Source organism: Enhydra lutris, unplaced genomic scaffold (genome assembly GCF_002288905.1).
Source record: "Enhydra lutris kenyoni isolate GAN:26980312 unplaced genomic scaffold, ASM228890v2 scaffoldscaffold27, whole genome shotgun sequence".
In the NCBI taxonomy this organism is placed as follows: Eukaryota; Metazoa; Chordata; class Mammalia; order Carnivora; family Mustelidae; genus Enhydra; species Enhydra lutris.
In genome coordinates, this window is record NW_019154111.1 from 8,304,480 (window position 1) to 8,330,117 (window position 25,638).

Below are 25,638 nucleotides of genomic sequence, written 5' to 3' on the forward strand. Positions count from 1 at the left end.
AGAGAGAGAGAGAGAGAGAGAGAGAGAGAGAGGAGGAAGCAGGCTCCCTGCTGAGCAGAGAGCCCGATGCAGGACTCGATCCCAGGACCTTGGAATCACAACCCGAGCCGAAGGCAGAGGCTTTAACCCACTGAGCCACGCAGGCGCCCCCAAATACTAGATTTTCTTAAGACAGGGCACAATCTATGCTGCTGTAATTAAGAAATAAGTCAGTGTTACAGATTCCAAATCAGTTAACACGCAGCCCTTTCCTTCTGGTAATGCCACCACAAAATCCACTTAAGGGCAGGAGAACATTGTGAGCAGACAGCTTTCTAATCTACCACTCAGTTATTATGAGGAGAAGCCAGGGAGAGAGCTAAGTCCTATCTACCTTCAAATCATCACAAACTGAACAGTGAATGGGTTGGGGAAGGCCTTGGGATCTTCGGGCAATGTTACAGCTCATCTTGGAATGCATCAAGAATAAAATCTATTGTGTCAGGGACACTGGATAAGTTAATGCAGCATCCAGAAGTCTCTAACGTTTATTGAATATGTACAATGTGTTGGGTTATTTTTTTCTTACCTTTTTTTTAAAATTAATGGATACCATTCCTCAGAATAGTTTCAAGTTTAAAGACAAAATAAAAAAAAAAAAAAGAAAAAAAAAAACAAAAAAAAAGAAAGTGCAGAGTTCTCATCCTTTCCTCTCCCCTGCCCAGTCTCTTTTATGTTCATACTGAATTGTGTAACCCGCCCCCCTAAAAAATATATTGAAGACCTAAGGCCTCAGAATGTGACTTTATTTGGAAAGAGTGCCTTTGTAGATGTAAGTCAAGCTAAGATGAGTGGGCCCTAATCTGATATTGTTAGTGTTCTCATAGAGAAGGGAAATCTGGACACAGGAGCAGACATACACAGAGAGAAGACAATGTAAAGATACAGGGAGAATGCCCGGAGAAAGTAGAGGGCAGAGCTGAGAGAGAGAGATGGAACAGCTTTGTGAGAGGGAGCCCTGCTGACACCTTGATTTTGGATGTCTAACTTCCAGAACTTTGAAGACAATGCTTGTGCTGTCCTAAGCCCCTCCTTTTGTGGTACTGTGTTATGGCAGCCCTAGAAAACTAGTACAGCCTAATTCACACCTTGTAGCTGTGTGGTGCACTTGTTACAACTGATGAACCAATACTGACACATTATTATTAACTAAAATCCATAGATCACATTAGGTTCACACCTGATGTTGTATCATGTATCAACCATCATAGTATCAAAATAGTTTCCCTGCACTGCACAGCCCCTGTTCTCCATCTCTTCACCCTTCCCTACCTCACCTGCCCCAACCTTTGGCAACCACTGCTCCTTTTACTGTTTATGTAATAACTATGCCTTTTCCAGAATGTCATATAGTTGAAATCATACAGTATATAGCCTGTTCATACTGGCTTTTTGCACTTAGCAATAGGCATTTAAGTTTCCTCTATGTTTTTTTTTTTTGTGGCTTGACAGCTCTGCTGGGCCATTTAAAAATATGTTAAATTATTTTATCTACATAATAAACCTGTAAAGTAGCTATTAAAATCCCCGTTTTACAGATTTCAAAGTGTGTGCTTTTAACCACTATAATATTCTTGGACTAATCCATTATTTCCCTCTAGGAACTGTTTCCCCTTTCAGGAAATAAATGAGAGTGCCCTGGGAAAGTTCTGAGAAGACTATTGTCAGTGACCTCTGGTCTAATTCATTGGATCATATAAACTTAGGTAAGAAGTGATCTTCAAAATTACCCATGCCTCTTCAATTGTACACCCATTTGGTTTAAATAACAGAATTATCATGTCTCAGAGATCTCAATTAAATTAAACCTTGCAGATATTGATTAAGCCTCTATTATTTTGTTGTTACTTCTTTTTATTTTTTTATTTTTTTTGGTTACTTCTTTTTAATACTCATAAACCAGGACGCTCGGATTCTGGACAGTATCACTGCATACTTTTGTCATATTAAGAGTTTCTTCTCTTGCACTGCATCTTCCTTATTATACACCTTCCTCTTCTGACCACTATAACTTCATCCCCAATGTAACAATTTTTCTTTTATTGCAAGGAACCCTAATGTTTCAAGACTCATAACCATTATTATACAGATCTTTCTGACTAGTCACCATTATTTACCCACTGCAAATTTCACGGTCTAACTCATTCAGTGAAGTCCCACCAAAAAAAACATGTATACCATCAATATGCAATAAGCATTTACTGAGCACCTACTGTGATCCCAAGTTCTATCACATGCCCTGGGGATACAACAGTGAACAAGACTGAAAAGGTCCCTGTCCTCCTAGAACTTGTATTTCAGACTTCCTTGTTTCTTTAAACTTCTATCAGGTCTATCATATCCATCTTCAATTTTGGATCACAACTATCAGCTGTTTTCTGGTTTTTATTCTCGAGATTCAGGGCTTTGTGGGAGGATCCATGTTTTCTCTGCCTCAAAGTTCTGTGTGAATTTCAGCTGGGTGCTCACTGTGGCTAAGTGATGCTTCTCTCCATCCTACATGTACTGGATGATTCCTGGGTGTCACATCTCCTGTAGGATTCCTCACCTCTGCCCTTCGAATGGTCTTCACTCACTTCAATCCTTCGGTTGTCTTTCTCCGCAAACCCTTGGTAAACAGTGATCTGGACTCAGACTTAGGAATGTGAAATGAGGTGCTTGGACTAGACAAGGTCAAAGGTTTCATCCTACTCTATGTAATACTCTGGTTCCGTGCCTGCTCTCCCATCCAGCAAAGATGGATGCATCAAACATGATATGTCCATGTTTCCTCCTTTTCAGGTCTAAATGATATCCACGTACATGCTCTTCTGATTTTCTAATTTAGAAAGCATTAACTTTCTTTCCAAGCACATTGTCTGATAGCATCCTAGATAAAACTATTTTATTGCTTCTCAACCACGTCAATTTTCCTTCTCTGCACTTGCAATTCACACATCGCATCTATCTGGAATGGGCTCCCCATTTCATTGTCCATATTCTATTAAGTCATGAATTCCTGGCTCAGATTTCACTTTTTCATTTTGGCTTTCCTGAGGACTCTAGCTTAGAAGGGACTATCTCTCTCCTTGAACATCTATCATTTATTTTGGTAATTAATAAATGTACTGCTTTGCCACCGCTCGATTGTTCTAACTAGTATTTAAATATTTTATTGAGATATTTTCTGTATATTTTCATTCTTAAGGCCACTTATGAATATAGATAACATTGCTTAAAAAATCTCTTCACTATCGGGACATAGTAGGCACCCAGAAATTATAGCTGATTTGAACCATCAGATTTTTATTCTAGATTTTACCATTCTGAGAATGGAAAATGTAATTCAAGCTGATTCATCTCTATATTTTATTGACTGATCAGTGTTTGCAAAGTGAATTAAAGACTTTGGTAAAAGACTATATATGAATCTCAAAAGTTATATAAACCCACATTTGCAGTAGTTACACAGTAAATCTGGCAGTGTTTTCTTTTTGACTGTAGAAAATGAACTTTTGTCCTTTTTAAAAAAATTCAATTTATCAACCTGCTTTGCTCTTTTCTGAACAGAATAGTTCATTTGGGACTCAAAAACCAAATAAACACATGGATTGTAACATACAGTTTGGACTTAACTTTAGCTCAACCTTCACCATCTTGTTCCAAAAATCTGTGCTACTTAAGAAAAAAAAAAAAAATACATGCAATCACCAAGGCACATTTGTCAAGACCAGCAACACAGAGTAAGAATCAAGGGGATCAACCTGAAGAGCTCTGTCTTCTCAAGTTGTTTCTGTTCTCCAGTCAGTGGAATCCAGAACATGAAGCCACACTAAGAGCAGGCTAACAGGTTATGGCCTGTTTGTGTTTTTTTTTTCTCTCTCCATTCCTGCTCAGTCTTTTATCATTACTTTTTTATCTATTTGTATTTCTCCATTTGCAAAACACTGACAGACTTAACATGACTAAAATCAATGTCTTTGTGTCCTCTCTTCACCTTAGTTAAGACTGGACAGTTTGGGCATTTAAGATTTATGAAGCAATGGTGTTTATGTACACTGATTCCAGCACTTGGGAAGACAACACATTTAGGGACTTCAGGTCGCATCTTGAAATGTTAGCATAAACATTTCTGCTCTATTTGGAGCACTTCTGATCTCTAGGGCAATCACTGTTTGACCCTCTGGTAGGAAAAGAAGATTCATCTCCATTTAAAGAAAGAAGACAGAGATGTACAGAACTTTGGCAAGAGCTCCTGAACCACAGCCAATCAGTGGGAAACCACCGCTGGTAGTTAGAATAATCTCTACACCATTCTGAGAAGAGTGAGGAGAAGTGAAAATGTGGAACACAATTACTTCTGTGCCCTTCCCCACCGCCCCCAGAGTTTAAAATACTTTTCCTTGGTAAACTCAAGGAAACTACACTGAAAGGCATAGGTTAATACCAATTTAGAACAGGCATGGGGCCACTTCTGCTCTTGGCCCCTAGAGAGAGGTCAAAGGCATAGGTGCGAACGCTGAGGCAAAGATGGAACTTCTCTACCAGTCTGTGTCTGTGTGAGAACCAAAAATGCTCTTTGGCAGAAGAAATGTGTAAATGTGTTTTCTAAATATATGCCTGATAACAGAAGCTAATTCTGATGTAAAAGGGTGGGGTCCTTGCCCCAACAGAACTATCCAATAATAGGTAGGGCTGTAGTGAAAGATAGTTTTTAAGATTCTATGGCTGTGCTGTCCAATATGGTAGTCACTAGTCATGTGAGACAATTCAAGTGAAAAATAATGAAAAGTAAATAAAATAAAGAATTCCGTTTCTCAGCTTCACTAACTCATTTCAAGTGCTCTGTGGTTACCATATAAGACAACGCAGAGAGCATTTTCATCACCACAGAAAGTTCTGTTAGAAAGCTCCCCCGGAAGGCCTTCTAACTCCCTGCATGAAATGACTGCTCTGTGTGAAGTAATGTTCTGCAGTTCAGAGATAAGACGGTGTGTAAGACATGGTCTCAGACTTGAAAGACCCGATAGTCTCATAGAGGAGATGGAGTAATACGTGGGCTGTGGTATAGGACAGCTTCTGGAAGCCTGGATGTGCTCTTTTAATCCCTTCATGAGTAACTTCTCTGTTCTCTTGCAGAGGGTCATTGGGTGAGACAGTCTCATTGTGACTAAGCACTTGCTACCGAGTAAGTAAAGTGCTCAGCACAAGCAAAGGCAGCTGAGACACCGTCTGAAGAAAGATCACACTTCTAAATGTGTAAAAGGAACCACGAGTGGTTTATTTGCAACACAAGATCAGCGCTCATAGGTCTTTACCAATGGTAAACATGGTACAAAGATTATCCGTATTTTACACAATAGTGATTTGACTTGCACAACCCTTTGGCCTTTCTGGTCTACTCAGCTGTAAAAATATCGGCAACCTGGGAGTCTGCTCTTTGTGACTGGTTTTCCAACTAACATTTAGGGATCAAAAACTAGATCCGGGGCACCTGGGTAGCTCAGTCAGTTAAGCATCTGACTCTTGATTTTGGCTCAGGTCATGATCTCAGGATCGTGAGATTGAGCTCTACGTCACGTTCTGTGCTGGGTATGGATCCTGCTTAAGATTCTCTCCCTCTCTTGCTCCTCCCCCCCAAAAAAACCACCACCACCACCACCTAGATCCAGAGCCTTAGCCAGCTATCATGTTGATACAAGGTATTATTAGCAGGGTCAGACAGTTCAGATGGCAGGATACATATCCAGTTATGTTGCCGGAGACAATTCAGAGTTATGTGCCAGTGGTAACAGGTTTGTACATGAAGGACATGCTATTTTTAATTGGAGACAAATCATTCCCTAGTGAATTTTTCAAATTCTATTCATGATGATCCTCAAATGCATTTATTGTGTTCTAGAATTATGAAGCAAGTTAGAGGCTATCTTCTAGGAGTTTATAATCTTAGATGAAAAGCTCTGAAACCAAACCAAGGGAAATTATCCATGATATCTCTTGGACATAATACATAAATCTACACAGAAGTTAAATAATAATTTGAAAAGTGCCTAGACTGCTTCCTCTTTCCTTTCACATGAATCATGTAGATGGTAGTTTGCCCAGTTGTGAGTTTGGAGAGTTCTGGACTTTTCTTCCCATAAGAAAGGACTCACAGTATAGGCTTAAGACTAGCATAAGACTACAGGGTCCCTGAACCACTTACTCACTGACATGAGTTTGTATGGATACCTAAGGATTTCTATTGGAGCACTTAATCTACAACTTTTATTTGAATTTCTAGGTACATATGTGTCTTTCCTAAAAGATGGTAATCTCCTTGAGGTTATTGCTCATTTTTGTGATCTTTCTAAGTAGTATTAAGGAGTCGATCTAAGAGTCCCTTAACTGACTATTTTTTCTTATAGTCAGCAAGGTTGAAGACTTGTTGAATTGGAATGGATTCCAGGGCATTTCTTTCATTGTACTTAAATGGTAAATGGAGGAACTTGGCTGAGGCCCTTTCAAAAAGCCGTGTGTGTCTCCAGGCCAGCTTTTAGTACTGCCTTGGGATGGATGGTGGCTCACTATGGAGCTCTATTTTATATTGCGATTTGTAGCTGTGGTTGTTTCCTCTGGTGGAAAAGAATCTTGTCTTAGAAAGACATCCTGGCTTCAGGAGAGGGATATGAGGTATTTGTAACTGAGGTAATAGGCTAGTTCTGGAACATGGAAAGAGAAAGAAGGACAAAGAAGACATACGATGAATAAAAAAAGAAGAGAATCAGGGTTGGGCTGAAACTCTCTAAATTGCCAAGGTCTTTGGAGATTCCTTGCCACTCCTCCATCATAATTAGAAAATACTGACATTCAGAGCTGATTTAAATGCTTCCATCAGTCTAAAAAAAAAAAAAAGTGTTGCCTGATTTTGCTCTCTAACCATGTTCAGTAATTAGAAACATAAGGCACTGTTCTGGATGTTTGCTTGGGAACCCACCCCTCCCAAGCCTGGTGTCATTATCCATTGGCTATAGGACTTTTATCTTTTCTCACCATCTCTCTCAGGAGTCCCAGCCCAGGTCACAGGAAGAGTGTGAGGTTGTCACAAGCATTCCTGGAAAAACCTGGAGACCTCTGGCGCCACCTCAAACTCTAAACCACTCGGAAGAGACTCATTTTGCCTGCCTGCCTCCTTGCTGGAGCTCTATAAATCTGTGCTGCCTTTGGAAGGCAGTAGTTCCAGTGTGATAAGGTAGGTATTCAAACCAAAAGAGGCAAAGGGAGGACCTGGGTGTCAACCAGCTTGAAAGGACATCCTTATTTGTTTCAGAGAGAAAGAAAACTGCTCTTAAAACTGATTCTAGTGTTCCTCACCCTCTTGCTGGGAAACCTGAACTTTGCAAAATGCAGGAGAAGAACGTAGCCTGGGAAGCTGCAGCAGCACGTTTTTACTTCTTACAAAATCCACAAGGAAAACGGAGAAATACTTGTAATCAAGGACCTCAACTCAACAGGCACCTAGCTTGTCCAATTAAAACATGTGGCAACCACCTGCTAAGCATCTTGCAAAAAATGATACCTTCTTGTTTTTCTACCTGATCTAAAGTCTCTTTGGAGCACATGTGCATTTCCCAGCTTTTCACACTCAAACAATGCTGTCCACACTAGGTATAAAGATGACTAAGCAATTTTGTATTAAGTAACCAAAGCAAGTCCTGCCAATTTTAGAATAATTAAGTTTCTGCCATCTAATATAAACAGTTCCAAGAACTACATGCAGCCTACCAAAAGTATATATTACAAGTAGTCAACACTGTGGCCAGCTGGCAGACAGCTCAACCTAGTAAAGCAGAATTGTTCAGAATTCAGAGTATTATTTTTCTTTTCTTTCATTATTTTTTCTGCATCCAACTTTGTTTCTTTGGGAATGTTTTCAAGTACACAAAGCAAGAAACTGTTGTGGAATTGCACCTCCTGTAAACGAAGGAGCATTTCTCTCGAGATCCTCTGGAACACACAAATCATTCCCATTTCAGCCCTGACTATGCAGACAGCCAAAGCAAAATGGAGCAAGTGATTCTACTTTGTTCCCCCTTCAAGCTGAAGTGTTCCTGCTTGCTTGATCATAAGAAAGGCATACATGACCACCAGACAAACAAATATGCACATTAAACTGTATGTCCATTGGGCACCAAAAATGCCTTCTTTCTGACCACAGATACTTGTACTGCCTTTACCAAGTAGCTCAGTGGGCCAGAATTTATTGCTAATAAGGCTGAAGTCATAGATTGAATACCACAAGGAATGAGTTAACTGTTTGAGAGAAAAAAAGCCCTGAAACTATTGCCATGTGCTATGACACTGATCTTGGCCAACTATAATGGCAGATGTGGCTCAAAAACTTCAACTTGAGAAAACAGAGATGGTTAGACTAACCCATTCCACCATAACTTTCAATAGAGTCAAATGAGTGTGTGTCATCACACAAAAGGTCTCTGCATATTCAACTGTATTATAAGCCCTGTAGTCTTCACTGAGATTAAATTCATACAGAGTCAAGAGTGGTTAAGGCTCTACAACCATCATCAAAATGAAAACATCAGGAAAAACAATCAACAAATATTGTGAAGTAATATTCACATACTAGCTACCTTGCTTGGTGTAGCAAATGAGCCATGAACACGACAACTCTGCCCTTGTTGGGCTTACAGTCTAATGGTAGAGATAGGCAATAAATAAATAAAATACAAATTGGAATAAGGGTTAGAAGGGAAAAACACATGGCTCCAAGAGTGATGGGAGTGACCTAATGCTTTTCTTTGGACTGAAATAGGACATCAGCAGTAACAGCTTTTTCAGACAGGAATGATATTAATACACACAGAGACATGGATTCATAACGAGAACGTGATAAGTTCTTCATAAGATAAGATAAGAACTTCATAAGACCAGAGTTTATATTCATTAAACAAATACATATATATAGACATCTGTTTTGAGCCAGACACTCACTCTTCTGGGTGCTGATGAATCAAACTCTTCTCTGTTTGTCTCTCCTAAATAAGTGCGTGAGGAATGAAGTAGCTTAGTCAGGTTTGAGGGATGGCGAACTAATCTCACCCCTTCTTTCCCACCTCAGGTCCTGTGTAAGTGATATAAAAATAATGATCTATCAGATGCTGTCTGCCAAAATTTATATAGACATAGAAAATCCACTTAAGATAACTTCACGTGGCTGAAGCAGGAGGCACATGTGAGGGCATCTTTTTGGAAACCATCCAGCTCAGTGACCTTCTGACAAGAAAAGCACGTTTCCCACCCACGATTAAGCCAAAATTTGCTGACTGAAACAAAGCTGGTCTACTTTGTTTTTTCATGATTCCAAGAAATGAACAGTCCATAATAAATTTACCCCAGTGGCAGAACATCGCACAACCAGCTTTTCCCCTTTGAATACCACAAACAGACCTTTCATTTGTTGACACACAGCCCCTGGACATTCATGAAAACAAGATGTTCTCTTGCTGCTTTTTAAGTTAAATGGATTTAAGTCAGGGTCTCAGCCGAATTTCAAAAACAGATGTTACATAGCAGAAAGGCTGAATTGACCCCAGAAATGAGAGGCCATTTCACTTGAACTTGAATATTCTTTGTTAGCAGGAGGAGCAATCAAAGATGCCTTTAACTGGAAACAGCAGCAACCCAAGGTTTACTACTGTCTCCGTTCAGTGACAGCCTGCGGGTCTGGGAAGCTGTTGGGCATGTAGGACTCCTGGCTTGGGGAATAAGCAGGTGAGGGATGATGACTGGGAAGGCTTACATGACTTGGTTATTGAAGGGCCTGGTGAGGAAGAATGATCTGCTTCCCACACACCACCATCCTGGTCCCTGGAACCCCCAGGGGCCTTCCATGAAACGGCTTCCCTACACCCATCACATGACTCCTCTTCAGACCCCACCCTTAATTTGAAAACACAGCTCACCGCCCAGGCCACACTCCTTTGCCCTGCAATAATACAGCCTTTGTTTCTGCCTTTGTCTCTGCTTCTTCTCTCCCATTACCTGATGTGCCCTTCACATGGAGAAGAATGGATGACTTCTAAGAGCATTCAAATTCAAATTTTAAAAAAACAACAACTACAAAAAACCCATGTTGAGCAAGAGAAGCACATATATGCAGGTCAGTGTGGGCCTCAGGTTACCAGTTTGTGACCCCTGATTATAGGGCCATTCATTAAGGGCTGATCATGTGCCGGGCTACACCCTGTGACGGGATGTAAGAGTAAACCCACAAAAGAACCCATACAAGCTTACAGTCCACCTGGAGAAGTTTATTTACTTAGCCTGTGGTTAAATGGCACCTACTCTGTACCAAGCACAGTTCTCAGAATTTTATAAATATCATCTAAATCTTTGTTAACAATCTGTATTATCTCCATTTTACAGATAAAAAGGCCCAGAGAGGGTGAGTCATGTCTCCAAGGTCACAGAGCTAGGAAATGATAGAGCTGGTATTTATATCCAGGCAGCCTGGCCCCAGAGTCTGTGCTTCTAATCACACTCATCTCAAAGACCTGTAAGTGGATCATACAGGGTAGACTGTGGCAAGAACCATGACTGTGTGATTGTCTGGAAGGATCTATGCTCCTGTACAAATGTCCTTTAGTAGGTGCTGTTTCCTGGCCAGAGGATTTGGCCTGCTCCATGTTAGGGTAAGCTCCATTTATGATGTTTATTAGTGAAGTAAAAATGAATCTCCTGGGCGTGTGGGTTTTTTTTTTTTTTTTTTTTAAGATTTTATTTATTTAACACAGAGAGAAAGAGCAAGCACAAGCAGGGAGAAGGCAGAGGGAGAAGCAGGTTCCCTGCTGAACAAGGAGCCCGATGAGGGACTTAATCCAGAACTCCGGGATCATGACCTGAGCCAAAGCCAGATGCCCAACCAACTGAGCCACCCAGGCATCTCTGAAACTCCTATTTATATTCATTTGTGTTTTGGCAAACTGATTTATTATTTCACTTAAGTGGGATTTACTTTAGAATATAAGCTGAATTCGGGGCGCCTGGGTGGCTCAGTGGTTTAAAGCCTCTGCCTTCGGCTCAGGTCATGATTTCAGAGTTCTGGGATTGAGCCCCGCATAGGGCTCTCTGCTCAGCAGGGAGCCTTCTTCCTCCTCTCTCTCTGCCTGCTTCTCTGCCTACTTGTGATCTCTGTCTGTCAAATAAATAAATAAAATCTTTAAAAAAAAAAAAAAGAAAATAAGCTGAATTCATTCTAAGGTCATAAAACATAAAATACAGTACTTCATACTTTGACTATTTCTTTGCTTTTTTAAAAAACGTAATTAGTTTCAAACGTGAAGATCAGTCATCTAAGTTTATCTGTTTGTGTCAGTCTCAGGGCAGAGCCGCGCTTGTGAGATGTGAAGACTGTCTGGGAGGCCTTCTTTAAGAAAGAGAATACAGTATTAAATGTAAAAGAAATTAGCAGAAGGGCTGTGGTGGAGATGTGTCCAAGGGAGGGGCCCTCCAATTTCAGCTCTGCTGAAAGACCTTAGGGTCTTCTGAGCCTTCCATAAAAATGTCACAGTTTCCTTACTTTGCTTTTAATTTTTGATGGCTTTGAAACTACAGTTATGTTCCCCTTTTAAAAAATGTTTCCTGAAAACCAGAATTTAGGAAACAAATAATAACTGGGCACAATTATGCATCATTCTTCAAAGCAATTTGCAGCAAAGTAGGATTATAGATATAGCCAGCACACTGCTATGTTTTGTGTATAAACGACATAATTAAGCATGGCAGGTGGACAAGAGGGCAGAAAAATTTAAAATATTATGACTCTTTGCCAAGATGAGGCCAACGAAAAACAAAAGTATTGGAAATCACAATTTACGTCACTGAGTGCATTATTGGATTCACCAAAGTTTCCACTGCATTGAATAAAAATTAGTCTGTTTTATAGGAGAGAATGAAGGAATGGTAGAATTGCTAATGTAGCCAAGACCTAACAAAGCACCTGAGATGGAGAGGGTCCAGGTCGCTATACTCCGGAAACAGTAAATTAATGAGTGATTGAATATGTGTTTGAGGAACAAGAGAAAGGACAGATAGTACTAATGGTGGTCACAAGCCTCCGCCTTAAACCCCAACTTACAACTGCATCTTTATTTCTAAACCATTAGCCAGCCTTCTGAGGGAGGCAGTCAGATATACTCCCAGAGTCTCTCATTACAACACATGTCTTTATGTTTACACACTGCGTAAATCTGTGATGGAGTCATATTCACAATCACGGGTATAATATACTTATGGAAGGAATTCTTTGAAGAACGTGGAGAAAATGTTTTTAGACGATGTCTTTCCTTCAGTCTCAGCCTGTGTGTGTGAATTCGCTCCCCCTCTGCGTCGTCTGGGTGTGATAAACACACTTTCCCCAGACGGAGGATGCCCCATTCCATGATAGAGCCTTCCTGGTCATTCAGTAACAGGACTCAGTATTAATGTTGGCCTTCTCCATCCTTTTATAAGAAAGTGTTTTCAGCCAAAGATATTAAACTAGTCAACCCCTCTTTTCTCCTGTCAGAGAAACAGCCAGCATGCTGAAATCACAGCTCATTTGTACCACATTGGCGTGAATATTCAGACTCCATTTGTCTCCAGCTCTTAAACGCTGGTGTCAGAGTGAATGATAGACATTTTGTTTTGAAAAAGGAGGAGGGAAAAAAGGCCGAAGTAATAATTTTGGCCCAAAATATCTGTTTCAGGGAATGCAGCTCTCCCTTTTCCTTAGTAAAAGTCGATTCAGAAAAAAGAAATATCTAGATTTAATTTGGCATTTAGTTGGACTTGGGATATAGAGAATGGTGGGAAGGAAACTGTTTCAGATGTGCCCCCTAAAACTGAGTGCTTGTTCTACGTAAACCCTCTTGGAGTATGGCTGCACGTAGCACAAGTCATCCACAACTGCATTTTATTAAACAGCACAAAGTAGCCGCTGGGTCTATGTCCTTCCACTGTATATATCCACTCATAGTTACACACTCAGGTAAGACTTTTGATCATTTTGGTTGAAAGCTGTTGAATAGCACAATCATTCTTTTTTTTTCTTTACTCATATTCATTAGAACAAAAAGTCTGGAGAGGAGTTCTAGAAGAGACTTTCTTGTAGAAAGTGCTGCCTGTTTTTCCCTGCCCTCCATGGCCCTCATCTTGGTTTGTCCACCCTGGTACAACCCCCTCCACCAAGAGCTCTGCTAGGCAGGAATGCGTACTTCCACAGAGACACCTCTTAAAGCCAGCTGCAATTCCCTGGCCTGTAAACCTTCATCATTTGGCCAAAGTTACAAAATCTGCATAAGGTGAGGCTGGAATGTCCTCTTACCCTGCCTAATGTGAAGGTTTCCAGAATGTTGAGATGACCACGGGACTGTGTTCCTCTCGTCCTTTCAAGCCCTCACCGAACTTGGGCTCACTGCATATTTTCTTCCTTATACCGCAAGACAAGAACCTAAGCGTGGACTCCTAAAGGTGAGACTCTTGGGGAAGGAGTGGATTCAAGACATTCTCACATATGAGGCTGGTTCTAGAGCCAAGACCAGAAATCTATAGGAAAGGTTCTTAGTTATAAGAAAGCCCCATTCAGATCCTGCGATAACAAGCTTGGGCACACTTGAACTAAACAAGAGACTGAGCACTTTATTAAAGGTGCCCAGGGAGACTCATTCTGCAAAACTCAAGAAAAAAGAAAGAAAAAAAGAAACTTCTCTTTCCACTCCATCTGGAGCTTCAACTGACTCCAAAAATACTGGCCCACAGTGGTTATAAAATCTCCCATTTATGCTGTTCTTAAACAAGGGCAAAGGCTTACAACTCAAAGCATTTCTTTTACATGCTCATAGGAAAATCCTCTTTCTCTCCAAACCTTGTAGCTGACTGAAATTAATGAAACCCAGTCGGGAGGCACCTCTGCTGGCCACTGGCCACCATTCATTTGGAACACCCCACCTAGGCCATTCATGGATTGTAGAGCTATTTTCTCTCGACTACAAAATTTCTCTTTTCTCATGTTATGTAAATAACAATTTGAGTAAAAATCACTGACTCAGGTGTCACTGGTATTCTGGATAGCTGCATAAAAATTGGCATCTTTTCCTGGCTCCTCGAAGAACACCAAGAGGGAAGTGAGGGTGTGGGTACATCAAGAAAGTTGGTATCTCACAGTTCATTAAAGAACATGGGTGGGGTGTGTAGACAAGGAGGAAGTTTCCAGACCTCAGAAAGCCTCTTCCACTGATAATCGGACAATCCAAGGAAAAATCAAGGTTCTGCTAAAGAAAGAGAACTAAGAGAGGAGAAAAAAAGAAAAAAAATGCAAGGAGAGAATGCAAAGGAAGAAAAGTAATACTTCAAAAAATAGAAGAAATGAATAAATATCTGTCCTTCTTTTGTTTGTATCATAGAAAGCAGGAAAAATTAAGGAAACTGGTGCTGAGATGAACAGGTCCTGTGAGAAATGACATTTGCTGGTAGGACTTAGGAGAAGATTGTTATGGCCATCATGTCCCGTCCACACTCCCCCAGCCCCCATTCTGATCTGGCCGTGAAATTGTAAATATTGCCAAAGCCTCCTTGAGAGCACAGATAGAGGAGGGGGGAAACCAGCAGGTATCAATGGACTAAGGAAGGAGATCAGTGTGAAAGTGGCCCCCTCCCCCTACTGAGCGCTTTACTGGCTGTCTAGACAAGATGATTTGGTCTATGCACCTGATCCTGAGAAGGATCTACTTTCAGTCTCTCTGGACATTGAGGAATCTAATCCCAAGGCTCCCCTACTGTGCAGTCTGATCAGCTCTGATTGGCTGATGGAAGAGAATGGCCACAAAGGAAGGAGCTGAGGTGTGAGACCCCATTGGCAGAAACCTGGGGAGTCAAACACATGCTCATGGATATAGTTAGCTAGATGTTGGCAAAGTTGGGGAGGGCAAGCCCCACAGTAATGGTTTGGGGCATAGACCCAAAGGAGAGAACAGAAGAAGAAATAGAATAGGTCAAAATAAATGAGAGAGGGCTGCCTGGGTGGCTCAGTGGGTTGAACCTCTGCCTTCGGCTTGGGTCATGATCTCTGGGTCCTGGGATCGAGTCCCGCATCGGGCTCTCTGCTGGGCAGGGAGCCTGCTTCCTCCTCTCTCTCTCTCTCTACTTGTGATCTCTCTCTGTCAAATAAATAAAGTCTTTAAAAAAAAATAAATGAGAGAGAAATAGGTAGGCATATATTAGTTAATATATATGTTCTTACAAACCCTCATTAGAAGTAGCATGTGGATTTTTTTTCACAGGAGGGTTCTTCTGTAATTTACCAAGAAAACCTTCTGCATACAATTTCTGGTGGCATTTTGGAAACATCGCTCTTCTATTTCCACACAATCTCTCTGGATGACATCCTCCATTCTCATGGTTCTAATTCTTTTTTTTTTTTAATATTTTATTTATTTATTTGACAGACAGAGATCACAAGTAGGCAGAGAGGCAGGCAGAGAGAGAGGAGGAAGCAGGCCCCCTGCTGAGCACAGAGCCCGCAGTGGGGCTCCATCCCAGGATCCTGGGATCATGACCTGAGCCAAAGGCAGAGGCTTTAACCCGCTGCGCCACCTAGGCGCCCTCGTGGTTCTAATTCTTAAGCAGAGGTTTTGACAGGGAACATCTGTCTCTAGCTCTCTCTCACCTACCTTCAGACTGGAGTATGCCCTTGAAGTCCCACAAGTCCTCACACTCAGTAAATCCCAATCTAAACTCATCATCCTTCCCTCCTATCTCCTGGAACAGTGCTCTCACAGAAGAGTGATGGGATCTGAGGCAGGCTCGTGCTGTTTACTGTCTCCGACCTTCTTGAGTAGAGAGGTAAGTCTCCTGGGGTCAGCTAATCATATTTTTCTTTCAGTCCCTCTCCAATGTTCATTTCCACTTGTTGTGGTAGAGGGCAGCAAATGAGGAGAAAGTACCACTAAGAGTCATCATTTGCAGAGTCTTAGAGCAAATAAATTGTAGGTTCAGAGGCTACATCTAAGCATCTATGTATTCATTCATTCAATAAATATTATTAAATGTCTTACTATATATGAAACTTCCCTATACCTGTGAGACATGTAAAAGGCACACTCCTCAATTTCAAAAATAACACTATGTTATTGGAAAATGAGAGCTGCACACAAAGGACTACAACACATCACAGCACAACCAAATGTTCTCAGCGTGATGTCCATGCTATGGAAGTCAGGTGAGAAGAATCAGAGGGAAGTGCATCTTCAATAAACCAGAAATCTGCATATTAGAAACAAAGGATGCTGGGGCGTTATGGATTGAATTACAGTGCCCCAAATTCATATGTTCAAGTCCTAACCCCCAGTACTTTAGAACATAAATGTATATGAAGATCAAGTTTTTAAAGAGGTGATTAACTTAAAATGAGGTGATTAGGGTGAGCCCTAATGTGAAATGACTGGTGTCCTTGTCAGAAGATTAGACGGGCGCAGAGAGAGACACCAAACACGTGTGTGCACTGAGGATGGCCACGTGAAGACACAGCGAGAAGAAAGCCATCTGCAAGCCAAGCAGCGAGGCCTCAGGAGAAGCCGGCCCTGCTGACATCTTGATCTCAGACTTCTAGCTTCCAGAACTGTGGGGAAATTTCTGTTGTTTAGGCCACCCGGTCTGTGGTATGTTGCTATGGCAACCGAGCAAACTAATACAGGGTGCAAGGGATATAATCCGGAAATAACACTTGCCTGGGAACCACGCTAAATTCCTCAAAAACTTTCCCTCCTACTGGTGCCAGCCTGGGCAACACTGTGAACCAGTGAAGTTTCCTTTACTTTCTACATCCTCTCCCTTCTGAAATCCCCTCTTTCTGCTCCCCAGCAGACCTTCGGCCTGTGGAAGTTCTCCTTCTGGCTGAGGAGGGCTCACAGGCAGTGAAAGGTACTTATTGCCCCTGAAACCACCAGCGTCTGTGCACAGGTGAGCTTCTGCACTGGGGAAGACTGACTCATCATCTCCCTAGTCCCTCAAGTCATCAGCATTCTTTGCAGGAAGTGAGGACTTCATTACTATTGATCTGGGACTGTTGTGCTTAAGATATTATATATGTGGGAAAAAATAAAGCAAGAAATCAAATTACAAAGCAGAAAAAACAGTTCTTCCAAACTTGATAGATTAATTGGTAAATAAGCTATGAGGAGCACAGCAGAAGGCCTGGCTTCTCACGTGCATCTTTAGGCATAAGAATTTAAAAAATTAGGCACAGACTGGTTGTGTAATTGCTAAAAAGAAAGCCTCTCCTCTCCCTCAATAATATATATGCTACTCACAGGTGCACAATCAGATGTTGCTTCTGAGCCTTCTGGTTGATCACCAATCCTTGTAGAATTTGACTGAAGGATCTTAAAATGTTTTAATGATACCTGGTATAAAAGGAGAATTGAAACATGATTAAATGGAATGAATTTTAGTTAATGTAAACTGTATGTGTTAAAATATAATTTTTTACCAGGTATTATTATAAGTTAGGACCTTAAAGGGGAAATAAGGCACTGATGGATGTTGTGCAATTGGATTGTAAAGAAAATGAATATAATTACTCCAGTGTCAACCCCTAACTTATTATAAATAATGGGGTAGAGAAGGTGGTATAGTTAAGACAGAACAGGGAGTACTACAAATGCCAATTATCAAAGACAAAGGCTTTGGAACATAGTTAAGGACACCTTCCAAGCCCAAATCTCAATCCTCCCAAGCTTCAGACTCTCAAAGACCATTTGGACCCTTTGCTTTGTCCAGAGTCTTCTGTTGATCATGTTCAGGAACTTGAGTAATTGGTAGGAGAGAGTCTGGAGGATTACAATTATAGACATGTACTAGTAGATAATCTAGAGTTGACTCTCTTGTACTTGAAATACAGCAATAAATATTAAACATTAGAAAAGACCAAAGAAATAACAACTGTGACAGTAAATCACCATCACACCCTTAAACCTTTCCCAACATGATGCAACAAGGACGTCTAATGAGTATGAGTATGAAATGCAATTTTACACTTTTAATGTTTGCCTTTAATCAAGTAGAGTAATGGGTCTCAAGGGGACCTTAAGAATATAGCTGGCTTTCATCCATCCCCAGCCTCTGCCACTGGGCATTGGAAGAAAACAGAAGCTCACAGAGGTGAAGGGACTGGCTTGGAATCTCATGCTAGAACCTGGATCTGGATTCCTAGATCCTCATTTCAGTTTTCACAGGTAAAACAAGACAGAACAAAATAAAACTAAACGAAAAGCTGCCTAGCATGTTATTTACGGTTTGTATCCATCTGAGAAAGGCTGTTTTGCAGACTAAGGATCAGGGAACCTTGAGGGGCTCACAGATTCGTCAGCAAATCTGGGTGTCATCCCTTTCCTTAATTTTGAATGGCCACTCAGGCTATCCATAGCTCCCTTCCCTCAACCTCTACCATCTCTTCCCATCGGTCCCAAGTGCAAACATCTATGGTACTGTCCTACAGCTAACGTTCCTGGCTCAGCATTCTGGGAATGTGGCCCTCATCTTAAGGAGACTAAAATCCAGTTGGAATGATAAAACATATAATTACACTTCTGGGTTACAAAGCCAGAAGGTGAAAAGAGCTCCGAATCCCACTTAGATTCCTTTTCTTCTACTGTGGGTCCAACTTTGGAGATCTTTTCTATAAACCTGAGGAGAAGGGGACAATAAAATAGTGAGACATTTCCTAGATGGAAAGCCTGCCTAAGGCTGTTTCATAATCTGGTTCCTTATAGCTCCTAGTCCCCCACCAGAATGTAGTAGGACAAAAAGAAATATCTGTTGGATGAATGAATGGAAACCATGGATGAGTTTCCCAAAACCGTAGGCCAAAGTTTGTGTATATGAGTGTTCATTAGTTTTCAAGGCAGTCTCTGTTCCCTTTTTCTTCCCGTCAAAATAAGAACCACTTGCTAAAAACTTAGCAGACTACTTGAGGATGGAGTTTAGACGAGAACTGATTACAAAGACTGCGCCTATAAATTAATTTATAGACACATACATATTGAGTGCCCTGTGTCCCAGGAACATATCAGGGACATGAAAACGAACAAACAGCCCTGGTGCTTGGCCTTATGGTGTTTATGGTATATTGAACCCCTAGAAGAGGGGTTCTCAGTCTGGCTGCACATCAGAATCTTCTGGGGGGGGGGCTTTGAAAAAATATACGGGATACTCTAGAGAGGTGCCCAGGAATCTGCAACTTAAAAATAGTTGCCTATATTCGGAATGTGATATAGATTATCGGACCCTCGCCCATCCTTGACACTCCAGCTTCGACAAAGACATCAGAGACTAGAAGGAAGCAAGAGTTGTATGCCTGGACTGAAACTGAACATACTGAGAGACACTGAAATTGGCAGAGAAAACAGTTCCCAGTACCTTCTCCAAACCCTCTGAAAGGATCAGTATTTATGTGCCTAGTTTTCCTTTCCCTACGTTCAATTCCCTCAGCATTTTTATTTTTAATTTTAGGAAAGAATAAATTTTAGGAAGGAATAAAGGAAAAATAGAGGAAGAAAATGCTACCAGTGGGAAAAACTGGTTTTGGTCTGTAGCGGCCAGGTCTATGTTCATGAACTTTCTTGTTCGTGAGGCAAAGAGAGAAAAGGAAGGCTTCCAAGAGGAATGGCAAAGTGACTGAGAAGTGGAGTTTGCCTTCAGACATACCCTCCTTTCTATTTTCCAAGTTTGAATCGAAGGGCCACAAAACCTATGAAGTGCTTACTCCCTGTTTTAAAATCTTTTTCTGCCATTAGTTACCGTGCAACTTCCAATAGTTTCCAGGGCGAAATGTTATTCACTGGACCCCTTTAAGCTTTTAATTCAGTGCCCAATGCGTGGATTCCGGCTGACCTGGCTCAGAGGCAGTTACTGAAATTCTCTGCAGGCAAAGCTGGGTCTAGACCGGATGGTAAAGAAGGAAAAGCCCGAAGATGAAGGATGAGGGAAAGCGACAGAGAGAAGGATTGTGTTAGGCAAGTGAGCCTGTCTTCTTCCCACAACCCCCTTCCCAGCCCATGGCAAACAGCCAGGTGCTATTTATTGCTCCTTTGATTGAACCATCTGCTCAGGCATGTGAGGACATTTGGGTTTTATATGAAAGCATTCGCTCTGGGAGAATCAAGGTGTAATAAAAGGAAAGGAGAAATTTCTCTTCTCTCAATCAGATTTCTAGTGCCCCAAGAGTAGTGATTTTCTTAAAAACCTCAAAAAAAAAAACCCTAGCTAAAGCCAGTCGGTAGCATGAGAAACAGAAACCAGCACCGTCCTAGGTTACATTGCCAGTACAAATTTGCAAAAAGTGATTACAATTCTACCTTAAAATTCCTACCGCAAGTATTCACAGAAAGATGTCATTTTCCAAATGGATACCAAAGGGTTGGGTGAAGGGGAGGGTCTTCAAAGGTAATTATAACAGGTAGTTATTGCAAAGGTTAAATTAGGGTTCTTTATAAAAAATGAATAACTTTGTAGAGCCGAGAACCAGGTTTTAATTACTTTAAAATTTTATGTGGTTGTATTAGGACCCCTTATTTTAACATTAATATTTATCTTTAAAAATCTGCCATGACTCTTATAATATGCCCTGCTTTCCTTACGGACACGATAAATACTATGTATTAAGGACTCTTAGTGCCAACCCTTGTGCTAAGCACCTGGTACACGTCTATCTGGTCTGATCTCTATAGCAACCTAGTGAGGTTCAGTCTTAGCCCTAAGAAGCTCATTGTATTTAAGTCATTTGCCTCGATTCACCCAACGAGTAAGTAGTGAAGCGAGTACTCAAACCCAAGGGCTGATCCAGCCTGCTGGGTGTATTTAAAGGACCACGCCCACATTCACTGATTCACTGAGTGAGTACTCTGCACCAGGATGGGGCCCACGGGGATGAGCAAGGATGGCATGCCCAGAGCCTGTGTTCTGGTGGAGTAGAGACAATACACGTGCTTCTGATAGTAAATAAAACCGCAAGTTGCAATAGAGGGCCAATGGAAGGCCACCAGAGTTGCATGGTGAAAGATGGTCTCTCCAAAGAGAAGACACTGAGGCTGAAGATCCATTTCTAGGAAGGAGTAGCCCATGTGAAGATCTAGGGAAAGAGTGTTCCAGGAGGAGTCCTTGAGAATCCTGGCATGAGGTAGAGGCTTTTATAAGATGACTGTGTGCTCTGTGATCGTGCAAACTCTTTCAAGTTACTTGGCCCATAAGGGACTCAGGCCTATCTGTCTGTTGGCAGAGAACACAATGCTGAAATGAGCTGAACAAGGGACTTATCAAAAAATGATCCTTAAAATACTGCCTTTGCTGGAAATGATGACAGTGGCAGTGGTGCTGGTGATCTGGCCCTACCCATAGAGGAGAGTGCCAGGGACGCACATGGCCACCTTTGCATTCAGTGCCCAGAATGATGGAGGTCCCCTGCACCCCCTCTCACTTGGCAAACTTGAAGAGAGCTGCTGTCCGTGGGTTTATGTGAGCTCCTTTCAGTCTTGTGCATTAGAGGGTAAGGCAGAATACTTCTTAATAACAGAAGAAAGAAAAGCTACAGGACATAATCCTTGGAATGGGAAAGGAATGGTAAGTAGCTATGTCAGTCGTAGTTGGCAGGAAGTCACATAATTTGTGGGGATGGAAATTAAAATAAAATATTTAAAAATAGATCTATGGGTTTTAGTCAGAATGAGCCAGTAACAATAAAACATCACTAATTGTCTCTTGTGAATTGTCTCTGTTTTTCGTTTATAGTTGAATATGGGAGCTGGGAGTGTTTTATAAGGGAAGAAATATGTGATCTTAGGGAATTTGGTCACTTAAATAAATACTAACAAGAGAACTGACCTTGACCAAGTCATTTAACCACTTTAGGGCCCTCAATTCCTTCATCTGTAACATGAATTTTTTTGGAACAGAGATTTAAGATCCTTCCAATTCACATGGTTTGTATATAATTCTATGATTTTCCAAGGGGGGAAAAATGTCTTGAGCATGTCTCAGTATCTATGAATGACTTTGTTCTGGTTGTGAATAAAACAAGCTCAGCTGAGCTCACCCCTTTTAGCATCTAACAGGCTGCTCAACAAAGGGTACTGTGTTGCAGGGACCACTGAGCCTCCCAGCCCCCTCCCCATCATTTCTAAGAGATGAGTGTACTTTATAGCTCCAAGAGAAATGATAATACATTACAAAATAGTATCTATCAGTTATTGAATACCTACTATGTGCAAGGTACTTGACATCTGTTATCTCATTTAATCTTCAAAAGAAAACTAGGAAACCAGTGGTTTTTATTAGCCCCATCTGAAGGCAAGTTAAGATTCAGATTCACTATCACATAGTTAATAAGTAGCAGAGTTGGAATCGCACCCAGATTTGTTTGATTCCAAAGCTCTTCCCATGACTGAGCACTTGGAGTAGTCATGGCTGCCAATAATGACACTTCTTTTACTCTTTGGAGATTTATACCCAAGAAAAAATTTGGGGAGGTTCTTAAATGAGTCTGTTTAATGCAGACTGACCGACTTATGCATTTGCCTATAAACAAGTAGCTTGTGGCAGTTTAGTGCTCACAAGAACAGCTAGAAAATCTGGGTAAAATTCCAAAAAACTGTTTGAAGGCATCAGAGTGCTGTTGCAGTAACCAAGACTTAAGGAGCCAACATCCTGGAGAGAAAGAAGGTCTGGAAAAGTGGCCTCACATTCAGTGATATCTCCCTCAAGGCATCTGCTGAATCCTTAAGACACAAAAACATGACAGAGAACAAGAAACCAAGCAGGACACATCTTCGCAGCACAGTTTTCAGCAGCTGCACAGAGCTGAGTAGGAAACGCTTCAAGAAGGAGGAACCATTTTGGACTTGACAGAGGTACTCTGTATCTAATTGTGGTGGTTTTTACACAGCCGTATGCATTTGTCAAAACTTAATGGAATTCTACTAAAAGGAGCAAATGTTACTATATGTAAATTATGCCTTGATTAAAAAAATGGAAGCAAGGAAAAAAAAAAAAGAAGAAGAAAGTGTCTAGGGACACAATCGCAATAGAACCCTTGGAGAGTTTGCTCAAGGAGAAGGGGCAGAATGAAGATCCACAGAGCGATACAAACTGACCTCAGCCCTAATTCAGCTAAAGTTAACTTTCCAAATCTATCAAACTACCAGAACACAGGTTAACCCCACGTGGAGGAAAACAACATGAAACAGCACTTCAACTGGGTATGCTTATGGAAAAAAAGAAAGCTAAGTCTTGACCTCTGTTTAACATCATACCCTCCACCCCACACCCTTCAAAAATTCCAGATTGAGTATAGATCTAAATGTGAAAGCTGACACATAAAAGCTTTCAGAAAAAAAGTAGAAGATATGTCCAGGTTCTTGAGATGAGCAAAGATTTTGTAAATCACTAATCATAAAGAAATTAAAATTGATAAGTTTCACTGCATTAAAATTAAGAACCATAAAGAGAGGGAAAAGTCAAACCACAGGTTGAGAAAAAAACATTAGCAATACATATATCTGACAAAGGACTTATATCCAGAATATAAAAAGAATTCCCAAAATCAGTAAGAAAAAGGTAGATGACCCAGTAGGAAAATGGGTAAAGGTTTTGATAGGCACTTCACAAAAGAGGATCTCAATCACTAGAAAACTCAAATTAAAATCATACACTGTTAGAATAGCTGAAATTTAAAAGACGGACAATTCAAAGTGTTGGTGAGCAGCTGGAACTCTCAGGCACTGCTGTGGGAGTGTAAAGTGGTACAAACACTAGGAAAAACATGTGGCAGTTTCAGCTACTGAAGTGGAATAATTGTGTATCCTGTGACCAAGATATCTTACTTTTAGGTATGTACACAACAAAAATCCAGGGGTATCTGTGTGGCTCAGTTGGTTGCTTGTCTGATCTTAGTATCGGCACAGGTCATTTTCCTGGGGTCCTGGGATTGAGCCCTGCATCAGCTTTGTGCGCAGTGGGGAGTCTGCGTGAGGATTCTCACTCCCTCACCCTCTGCCCCTCCCTCCACTTGCACTTGCACTCTCGCTCTCAAATAAACAAATAAATCTTAAAAAAAACCCAAAACCCATGTATGTATTCATCAGAAGACATGAAATAGAATAGAATGCTCACAGCAGCACTTTTTAAATAATAGACAAAACCAGAAATCATCTCATTGTCTACCAATAGTAAAGTCTAAGTTGTGGGAGGCAAACAATGAAATACTGTATAACAATTAGAATGATCTAAGTATTGCTCAGGCAATGAATCTCAGAAGCATGATGTTAAATAACAGAAGTCTCACACACACACACACACACACACACACACACACACACACACACACAGAGAGAGAGAGAGAGAAGAGGATTCCATTAACATAAAATTTAAAAACACACAGAACTAATACTTGGTGTTACAAATCAGAATAACGGTTATCCTGAGGTAGTGAGGGTAAGGGGGCAAAGGTTGACTGTAAAAGGGGGCACAAAGGGGGTTTTTTTGGGTGCTAGTAATGTTCTGTTTTTGTTTTTGTTTTTTTTTTTTAAGATTTTATTTACTTATTTGAAAGAGAGCATGCACACATGTGGGGAGTAAGAGCAGAGGGAGAGAGAGAGAAGCAGACTCCTTACCGAGCATGGACCCCCCCAGGCTGGGCCCAATCTGGGATCCTGGGATCATGACCTGAGCTGAAAGCAGACCCTTAACCGAATGAGCCACCTAGGCGCCCTGTAATGTTGTGTCTCTTGATCTGGGAGGGAATTCTATCATTATATTCATTTTGTGAAAATTCAATATGCTGTACAAGTATGATCTGTACGCTTTCCAGTACATTATACATCAATAAAAAGATTATTTTTATAACATGTGAAGAGAAAAAGATGAAGCCTCCCTCAGGAAAGATGACAACTAAAGGGAATTTATGAGCTCAAAATACATAAAATCATGCATGTTCAATATTTCTGGTCATATATTATGCCAGTAGGAAAATACAATAAAAAAAGACAAACAATGAGAGAAAACAAGAAGGTAATACAAATCAATGTACTCTGTAGGGGGAAAACTGTAGTCGGAAAGGCTAGGATCAATTTGGCCAGTTATTTCTAAATTAAAAGTCAACACGGGATTATTTACCAATGACTTAGTGAACTTTCCATAGATATATTTTGGCTTACTATATCTTAGAAGGGAAAGTATGAATGTTTTTGCAAGTGGCCCATACCAAAGCAATTCAAATACAGGGGCTACTTATCATCTTAAGATGTGGTGAAACTTCACGTCCATTCAGCCCCTTGCTCACTAACCACACTGTTTCTTCTGTTCACTTTCAACCACCCACCTTCCCAAATCTACCTCCAGTGCTGCACGTGTGCATCAAGCTCTTGCACGAGGTTTCCTCTTTAATTGTTTAAATCGTATGTTTCCATTTAAGTTTTTGCCTATGTATCTTGAGTAATATTTATTCACAGTACACTTGTATTTCAGTGTAAACTGTTAGGTAGGTCTGTGGGATAGAGTCTCTTGGTTTTCGTGAGTTACATTTTTCATATTACT

At 40.9% G+C, this 25,638-nt stretch overlaps 1 protein-coding gene across 1 annotated transcript in view; it reads right to left on the bottom strand.

The window, feature by feature from the left end:
- The window catches only part of LOC111151934 (caldesmon 1), a 184,168-nt gene that overhangs the window by 102,624 nt on the left and 55,906 nt on the right, over positions 1-25,638 (bottom strand). The window contains exon 2 of the mRNA XM_022510159.1: positions 17,364-17,456. The gene's annotated coding sequence lies outside the window, so the exon portion shown is untranslated. The remainder of the gene's footprint in view (positions 1-17,363; positions 17,457-25,638) is intronic.